Genomic DNA, 10263 nt, shown 5'->3' on the forward strand with positions numbered 1-10263 from the left:
CCACCCAGACCCTCCCCTATAGTTTAGGTTTTGCGGCCGGAGTCCGCACCTTGGGGGGGTACTGTCACGCCCTGACCATAGTTTGCTTTGTATGTTTCTATGTTTTGTTTGGTCAGGGTGTGATCTGAGTGGGCATTCTATGTTTTGTATGTCTAGTTTGTCTGTTTCTATGTGTTTGGCCTGATATGGTTCTCAATCAGAGGCAGGTGTTAGTCGTTGTCTCTGATTGGGAACCATATTTAGGTAGCCTGTTTTGTATTGTGGGTTGTGGGTGATTGTTCCTGTTTCCTGTGTGTTATTATACGGGACTGTTACGTTGTTCGTTCGTTTGTCGGTTTATTGTTTTGTTCGTTGTTTAAGTATTCTGATTAAAATGAATACTCACCACGCTGCATCTTGGTCCTCCTCTCTTTCGCCCGACGAAAAACGTTACAGCTTAGAGTTTTCAAGAACACAAAATGTATATCAAGTACAAAACACAGAGTGTACAAAACATTAGGAACACCTCTTTCCATGACATAGACTGACCAGGTGAATCCAGGTGAAAGCTACGATCCCTTATTGAGGTCACCAGTTAAATCCACTTCAAATCAGTGTAGATGAAGGGGAAGAGACAGGTTAAAGAAGGATTTTTAGGCCTCGAGACAATTGAGACATGGAATGTGTAGATTTATGTGCCTTTGAACGGGGTATGGTAGTAGGTGACAGGCGCACAGGTCTGAGTTTGTCAAGAACTGCAATGCTGCTGGGTTTTTCACGCTCAACAGTTTCCCGTGTGTATCAATAATGGTCCACTATCTGAAAATACTTTTAGGTTTTTAGTGGGGGATGCCTAAAGCATGAGCTGTTTGTTTACTGGTATGCTAGTTTTCCAAATACTGTGCATGTATAATTCTTGTCTAATCAGAGAGGGGGAGGAATATCCCAAAGCAACCTTTGTGATCTAATGGTCTAACAGACCCAGGCAGGCCCACATAGTGAAGGTCTGTCGTTGAACTATCCCTAACCACACATTGAAAGAGGGTGAGCGCTTAGAGGCTGCCTAGAGCATTGACCCTAAGTGATCAAATACTATTCTTCTCTATGAGTGACACAGCCTTCTGGCGTACATGACAGAACTACTCTAAAACCACCCTCTTCCATAGACTTACACAGTAATTATGACAACTTCCGGAGGACGTCCTCCAACCTATCAGAGCTGACCCAATCAAAATATCAGAGAATCAATCTAGTACTGAAAGCATAAATACAGCTAGCTAGCACTGCAGGGCATAAAATGTGGTGAGTAGCTGACTCATAGAGAGAGAGAAAGACAATAGTTTTACAGTTTTGAACAAATTAAGTTCTTCAAAAATGAAGGAGAAGCGAGAGAGAGAGAGAGAGAGAGAGAGAGTATTTTTTTTCTCACTTTCACTTACGTACTCAAACACCCTGCACAAACAGAGAGGGATGCTAAGTTAGCTAGCTGGCTATGTCTATGGCTATCCAACACTGGAACTACAAGTCAAGGTAAGCTTTTGGTTTTATTAATTTATTGCCACCGGGGCCAGACGTTGTAACTGCTAAACTGCTTGCTGTACACTGTACTGTATGATTGTAGCGGGTTTATTAACGGGTTAGTTCTAGTTGTACTTTATGATTGTAGCGGGTTTATTAACGGGTTAGTTCTAGTAGCTAGCTATGTTGACTATGATGCATTAGCTAATATGGTGAAGATGTAGGCTGTGTGTAGCAGTTAGCGGTGATGGTATGAAGGTTTGGCTTGGAAAGATTTTTTTGCCTGGTCACAGACAGCTGTTGTATTGTGCACTGAAGTCCACAAGCGAAGGGAAAAGGTGAGAGGAGGAGAGCGCGTAAATGCAAGAAGTAATTATACAACGAGCAAATGATCATGCTGTTTGTATGTGGCTGCAATGAAAGTGAACTGTGTTCATTCCGCTGATTCTGTTGAAAAACATTTCTTAAACGGAAGCACGGAGATAAACATACCTGATTTCTCATTTGCAACTGTTGGACTAATGACTACACCCTAGATCAGCTAGATGCAGACAAAAGTGTGCAAGGCGGTATTGAATGTGTCACTGTCTGTCACCTTGATTACTCAGTTTTTTCTCTCTTAGGCTAGGTTGTAACAAACTTATTTGTATTTGTATTTATTATGGATCCCCATTAACCGCTGCCAAGGCAGCAGCTACTCTTGCTGGGGTCCAGCAAAATCAAGGCAGTTCATACAATTTTAAAAACATAACAATACATTCACAGATTTCACAACACACTGTGTGCCCTCAGGCCCCTACTCCACCACTACCACATATCTACAGTACTAAATCCATGTGTATGTGTGTATAGTGTGCATATTATTGTGTATGTGTATGCATGTGTCTGTGCCTATGTTTGTGTTGCTTCACAGTCCCCGCTGTTCCATAAGGTGTATTTTTTTTAAATCTAATTTTACTGCTTGCATCAGTTACTTAATGTGGAATAGAGTTCCATGTAGTCATGGCTCTATGTAGTACTGTGTGCCTCCCATAGTCTGTTCTGGACTTGGGGATTGTGAAGAGACCTCTGGTGGCATGTCTTGTGGAGTATGCTTGGGTGTCCGAACTGTGTGCTATAGTTTAAACAGATAGCTCTGAGAATTCAGCTTGTCAACACTTTATACAAAAACAAGTAGTGAGCCATGAGAGATTGACATGGATATCATTAATGTTAGCTCCCCGTGTACAGCTCCCTCTTTTTGGCACCTAACCACACGACTGAACAGTAGTCCAGGTGCGACATTTAAGAAGGCAGAGCAGCGCTTTATTATGGAGAGACTTCTCCCCATCTTAGCTACTGTTGTATCAATAGGTTTTGACCATGACAGTTTACAATCTAGGGTTACTCCAAGCAGTTTAGTCACCTCAACTTGCTCAATTTCTACATTATTCATTACAATATTTAGTGGAGGTATAGGGTTTAGTGAATGATTTGTCCCAAATACAATGCTTTTAGTTTTTGAAATGTTTAGGACTAACTTATTCCTTGCCACCCATTCTGAAACTAACTGCAGCTCTTTGTTAAGTGTTGCAGTCATTTCAGTCGCTGTAGTAGCTGATGTGTATAGTGTTGAGTTATCTGCATACATTTTCCAGAAGTTTACTAAGGGTTGGTTACAGGCTGATTGGTCGGCTAGTTGAGTCAGTAAAGGGAGCTTTACTATTCTTGGGTAGCGGAATGACTTTTACTTCCCTCCAGGCACACACTTTCTAGTAGGCTTAAACTGAAGATATGGCAAATAGGAGTGGCAATATCATCCACTATTATCCTCAGTAATTTTCCATCCAAATTGTCAGACCCCGGTGGCTTGTCATTGTTGATAGACAACAGTACTTTTTTTCACCTCTTCTACACTCACTTTACGGAATTCAAAAGTACAATGCTTGCCTTTCATAATTTGGTCAGATATACTTGGATGTGTAGTGTCAGTGCTTGTTACTGGCATGTCATGCCTAAATTTGCTAATCTTGCCAATGAAAAATCATTAAAGTAGTTGACAATATCAGTGAGTTTTGTGATGAATGAGCCATCGGATTGAATGAATGATGGAGCTGAGTTTACCTTTTTGCCCAACATTTCATTTAAGGTTCTCCAAAGCTTTTTACTATCATTCTTTATGTCATTTATCTTTGTTTCATAGTACAGTTTCTTCTTTATTTAGTTTAGTCACATGATTTCTTAATTTGCATTACCTTTGCCAATCTGTTGTGCTGCCAAACTTATTTGCCATACCTTTTACCTCATCCCTTTCAACCATACAATTTTTCAATTCCTCATCAATCCAAGGGGATTTAACAGTTTTTGCAGTCATTTTCTTAATTGGTGCATGCTTATTAGTAACTGGAATAAGCAATTTCATAAATGTGTCAAGTACAGCATCTGGTTGCTCCTCATTACATACCGCGGCTCCGTCCTCAAACAATCGCATGGCATGTTTTCGCTGTAATAGCTACTGTAAATCGGACAGTGCAGTTAGATTAACAAGAATTTCAACTTTCAACCGATAGAAGACACTTATATGTACCTAAATGTTTAATATCCATAATTCTTATGATTATTTATTTGAATTGCTCGCCCTCCAGTCTCCCCGGAAGTTGTCCCGCTAGCGGGACGCCTAGCCCTAAGAAGTTTTTAAACACTATATTAAGCCCAGTCTTTGGAACTTTGGTTTTCCTAGATATCGCTTCTATTTTGTAATCACTACATCCTATGAATTTGGATACTCTTTCACATTTCTGCAGCGTTTGTAAAGATGTGATCAATACATGTTGATTCCATTCCTGTGCTGTTCGTAACTACCCTGGTAGGTTGACTGATAACCTGAAACAGGTTGCAGGCACTGGTTACAGTTTGAAGCATTTTCTTGAGTGGGCACTTGATGAAAGCCAGTCAATATTGAAAATGACCCAGAAAATATACCTCTCTGTTGATATCACATACATTATCAAGCATTTCACACATTATCCAGATACTGACTGTTAGCACTTGGTGGTCTATAGCAGCTTCCCACAAGAATGGGGTCACGGTATTTCGAGAATCTTCTAAATAAAAGTCCCCCGTGTCATAACAGGAAGTGTCAATAACCTGTGCTTATTCATGATATATGAAAATAATTGTCTAAACATTAACAATGATTCATATTTAAGTGCTTCCCCACTTTCACCAGTAGAACTACTTCCTGTTCATAAGCAGTACAGGCCATTACAATTAACAAGTGTGCCCTCTGCTGTCAAGGCAGGCAATATCAACACCATTACAGTTAAAATTTGAAAATGGCTGTTTGCTAAACAACACGTTTTGTTAAATTTTCTTTATCTTTCCTCTACAGGGACAATGGCTCATCTGTGCTGTTTGTGGTGGCTCAACGTATGGAATGCCATATAACATTGGCATGTCATTCATGGTTGTGCCCTCCCGGGCGTGATCTACACAGGCTGAGTGCTGTTCAGAGCTACTTGGTTGCATATGAGTGGAGTCGAACTAGGGTGAACTCCAGAAAGTTTGTCAAACGCCTCGCCGACAATCCATCACAGCAATCGTGGATTGGTATCTTATAGAAATCAGAGACCACATTTTATAAGTCTGTAAGCTAGTCATTCATATTTTACATTAGTTGGCTTACATAATCGTAGCCTTTCACAAGTGGTGCTTTGCAACATTAGTCATTTCATCAATTGATTCGTCAGTGACTGAAATTGAATATTTATCCATGCTTTGCGCTCAGTCGACCTTTAACTCTCATAACTCTTGCCATTTTTGTTTCATCTCGTCATTAACAAAATGTCTTCCATTTACTTGACATAACGTGTCAGTCCCTGCAATCAGTTTTATCTCGAATAATGGAAATATTCTCCATCCTTCCAGATGCAAACTGTGGCAGGGTGGCCATCGACAGTAATATATCAATCAAGAACTATGGCTTTCAGCTTCAGTTATGTTGCCCGTAGCTTATTAATGCTAATTTCCAGGTTTTGTCATTCTAAAAAAATATATTGTTACAGGTGAAGCTTCAGTCTTTTAAAAACCGGGTGACATCTTGCTGAACTGATCCAGGGAAATGCTTCTTTATGTAAAATTTGAACATCCTACTCTACTTACAACGTGTAAGTAGAGTAGTGTGCAAGGTGTGCAAGGTTCATCTGGCGCCTGCACAGGATTTGGGTTGCACTCAGTTTTTCATAACACTTTTACTCAAGCACCTTTTTACAGCTGGTCTTACTGTAAGATGGTATGGTCATGTTGAAATAGCGCCTGATTTCAAATCTCATTATGAGTTAGACTGTTGCCTCTGAGAAGGAGTTTACTACAGACTCTTCACCAGTGGTGGAAAAATACTTTGAAGTACTACTTAAGTCGTTTTTTGGGGTATCTTTACTTTAATATTTATATTTTGAACTACTTTTACTTCACTATATTCCTTAAGAAAATAATGTACTTTTTGCTCCGTTCATTTTCCTTGACACCCAAAAGTACTTGTTACATTTTGAATGCTTAGCAGGATAGGAAAATTGTCCAATTCACGCACTTATCAACAGAACATCACTTGTCATCCCTACTGCCTCTGATCTGGCGGACTCACTAAACAAACATGTTTTGTTTGTAAATTATGTTGGAGTGTGCCCGTGGCTATCCGTAAATAAAAACAAGAAACTGGTGCCATCTGGTTTTCTTAATATAAGGAATTTTAAATGATTTATACTTCTACTTTTGATACTTAAGTACAGTCGTGGCCAAAAGTTTTGAGAATGACACAAATATTAATTTCCACAAAGTTTGCTGCTTCAGTGTCTTTAGATATTTTTGTCAGATGTTACTATGGAATACTGAAGTATAATTACAAGRATTTCATAAGTGTCAAAGGCTTTTATTGACAATTACATGAAGTTGATGCAAAGACTTTTTCAAGACCTCTGCAATCCGCCCTGGCATGCTGTCAATTAACTTCTGGGCCACATCCTGACTGATGGCAGCCCATTCTTGCATAATTAATGCTTGGAGTTTGTCAGAATTTGTGGGGTTTTGTTTGTCCACCTGCCTCTTGAGGATTGACCACAAGTTCTCAATGGGATTAAGGTCTGGGGAGTTTCCTGGCCATGGACTCAAAATATCGATGTTTTGTTTCCCGAGCCACTTAGTTATCACTTTTGCCTTATGGCAAGGCGCTCCATCATGCTGGAAAAGGCATTGTTCGTCACCAAACTGTTCCTGGATGGTTTGGAGGATGTGTTGGTACCATTCTTTATTCATGGCTGTGTTCTTAGGCAAAATTGTGAGTGAGCCCACTCCCTTGGCTGAGAAGCAACCCCACACATGAATGGTCTCAGGATGCTTTACTGTTGGCATGACACAGGACTGACGGTAGCGCTCACCTTGTCTTCTCAGGACAAGCTTTTTTCCAGATGCGCCAAACAATTGGAAAGGGGATTCATCAGAGAAAATTACTTTACCCCAGTCCTCAGCAGTCCAATCCCTGTACCTTTTGCAGAATATCAGTCTGTCCCTGATGTTTGTCCTGGAGAGAAGTGGCTTCTTTGCTGCCCTTCTTGACACCAGGCCATCCTCCAAAAGTCTTCGCCTCACTGTGCGTGCAGATGCACTCACACCTGCCTGCTGCCATTCCTGAGCAAGCTCTCTACTGGTGGTGCCCCGATCCCGCAGCTGAATCAACTTTAGGAGACGGTCCTGGCGCTTGCTGGACTTTCTTGGGCCCCCTGAAGCCTTCTTCACAACAATTGAACCGCTCTCCTTGAAGTTATTGATGATCCAATAAATGGTTGATTTAGGGGCAATCCTACTGGCAGCAATATCCTTGCCTGTGAAGCCCTTTTGTGCAAAGCAATGATGACGGCACGTGTTTCCTTGCAGGTAATCATGGTTGATAGAGGAAGAACAATGAATCCAAGCACCACCCTCCTTTTGAAGCTTCCAGTCTGTTATTCGAACTCAATCAGCATGACAGAGTGATCTCCAGCCTTGTCCTCGTCAACACTCACACCTGTGTTAACGAGAGAATCACTGACATGATGTCAGCTGGTCCTTTTGTGGCAGGGCTGAAATGCAGTGGAAATGTATTTTGGGATTCAGTTAATTTGCATGGCAAAGAGGGACTTTGCAATTAATTGCAATTCATCGTATCACTCTTCATAACATTCTGGAGTATATGCAAATTGCCATCATACAAACTGATACAGCAGACTTTGTGAAAATTAATATTTGTGTCATTCTCAAAACTTTTGGTCATGACTGTATATTTAAAACCAAATACTTTTAGACTTTTACTCAAGTAAAATTTTACTGGGTGACTTTTACTTGAGTCATTTTCTATGAAGGTGTCTTTACTTTTAATGCCAATTGGGTACTTTTTCCACCACTGCTCTTCACATCGATGTACTTTTGGGGGGACTTTCAGGCTAGTAGTCCACAGCATCAGTTTTACGTTAAGGATAATTGGTTAATATTTAGTGGGCCTCAACTCATAGGCCTAGCATCAGCATGTCGCACACTAGGCAAATCAAATTAGTCAGGCATCTACGTCTAGTTGCTTCGTCTCGTGCCATCTTTTCCCATTTATATCCAATCAGCGCGGCTGTTCATCACAGTTTTAATCTCTGCCCTAAGCTACTTGCTACTTCCTATTTTCCAACATATACTCTCAGCCTCAAAGCCAGTTCCCTCTGCATTGACGCCTCCGCGACATCGTCTTCTTTCTCCATGGTTCCGTCAATGGCGAGTTCACAACTCCTATCACTATTTCCTTCACGTGATTTAGGGTTTCTGATCTGGTCTTTTCATCTTAATCATTATTCTCACACCTAAGCATTCTAAATCGGGTTCCTGCGGTATTATCATGATAGCTCGCACTTACACTTAATCCTTTCTCTTGCTTTGTGTTTATTTATTCACTGTCGACCCTGCTCTGCACATCATTCTCTTTTCATCCCTCCTATTCAACCCTCCTCTGTTTCACTTCTCTCCTTTCTCAAGTAATATAAAAAGGTGCTATCTTCCCCTCTATGCTACACTGGTATTTTGTTCAAAACTGGAGCCGTAACCACCGCAGCTACATTAGGTATAATTCCACCATCCCTCTCCAGCAGCTAGGTGGATGGTTATGCTCTGCTACGTCTCGCATGTTAGGTCCAATCTACTTGACATTTTCTCAGCAATGGCTCCTTACCATCGCTATCAATAGCTACTTTAGTTGGGGAGTTTCCAATGGCTTTTGGGTCAGACACCCCCTATCGCTCGTTTATCGCATGCACAACTGGGTTAGAAGCAGCAAACGCCTCATATTTTATAAATCGCATTACATCATTTGTGGTAGGGTTCTACGTACCGTCATACATAGCATTTCTTCTAAACAAATCAGCGTGACAATGCGAGGCACTCAGCAGGTCAGCATTGGGCTTAGACTTGGGAAGGTGCCCATATCTTTCTGCATTTTTGTGTGCACTGTTGGGCCTGACGCGTGGTTAGTGTTTCATGTTAATCATGCATATCTCTTACGGCATGCATGGCTGGGTAGATGCACATGCAAACGTCTCGTTCCTACCAAACACATTACACGATTTTCATCTTGCGCTAAGCGAACTTGCATTAATAAACATTCCATATGATGCTTTCCATTACAGCACAATTTAACTTTTGTTCTGTTCTTTGCATGCATCTCTTTACATCTATTTATCTTTAGATGCAACCATTGCTCCACCATGTCCCTTCTCCTTGGTGAGTAACTGATTTTTTTTTTTTGGGGGGGGGGGTTCAATGCCAGCTGCCCAGCATAGGGCAACCTGTCATAAGCATATGGCTCTGAAAAGCATTCCTCGGAGACGAGGCCTACCACCAAGCTATTCAATAAAATTCCATATTGTATTCTGTCTGTCATTCAGTTAAGCATGTATTTGATTGAATAGCCATAACTATGAAATACACACATACACAGTATATATTTACCTCCTGTGTACATGGCAGCCAGCATGATTGAGGACACCCATGCAATCTCACTGTAGAAGATGTTGAAGTACTTCTGAATTTCCTTGAATTAGATGGTGAGCGATTTGGGGAAGGCATATGAGAACCTGATGGCGTATAAGGAACCACAGCCCAGCCTCAATCTGGTGGGGTGAACCCCAGGTTAGTGCTGGCCGCATGGTTAATTAGTGACTGGGCTGTGGAAACAGGATATCGTTGTCTAAAATTACCAGTTGTGACTTGGCTCAAAAGAACATTGCAAGTGACTGGAATAATAGATTGCTGTCACAGGGATTTATACATTCAACAAAAACAGAGAAAATATACACTCCTTCCTTCTTTTATATTATTATGCATTCGTCACTATCATCATGCAACAATCTAATTCATATATACACTATAAATACAAAAGTATATGGACAATCCTTCAAATTAGTGGATTCTGTTATTTCAGCCACATCTGTTGCTGACCGTATGTAGTGGTCTGGGTGTAGCTGGTGCAGAGGAGTCAGGTGCAGGACAGCAGAGATGAGTAACACAAGTAACTTTACTCAAATATTCCAATAACATGTCGTAATACCGAGCCAACAATAACGGACCGAACATACATAAAACATTCACGTACAAAAACCATGGGGAAAACAGAGGGTTAAATAATGAACATGTAATTGGGGAATTGAAACCAGGTGTGTAAAACAAAGACAAAACAAATGGAAAATGAAAAGTGGATCGGCGATGGCTAGAAGGCCGGTG

The sequence above is a fragment of the Salvelinus sp. IW2-2015 genome, linkage group LG17 (genome assembly GCF_002910315.2).
Source record: "Salvelinus sp. IW2-2015 linkage group LG17, ASM291031v2, whole genome shotgun sequence".
In the NCBI taxonomy this organism is placed as follows: domain Eukaryota; kingdom Metazoa; phylum Chordata; class Actinopteri; order Salmoniformes; family Salmonidae; genus Salvelinus; species Salvelinus sp. IW2-2015.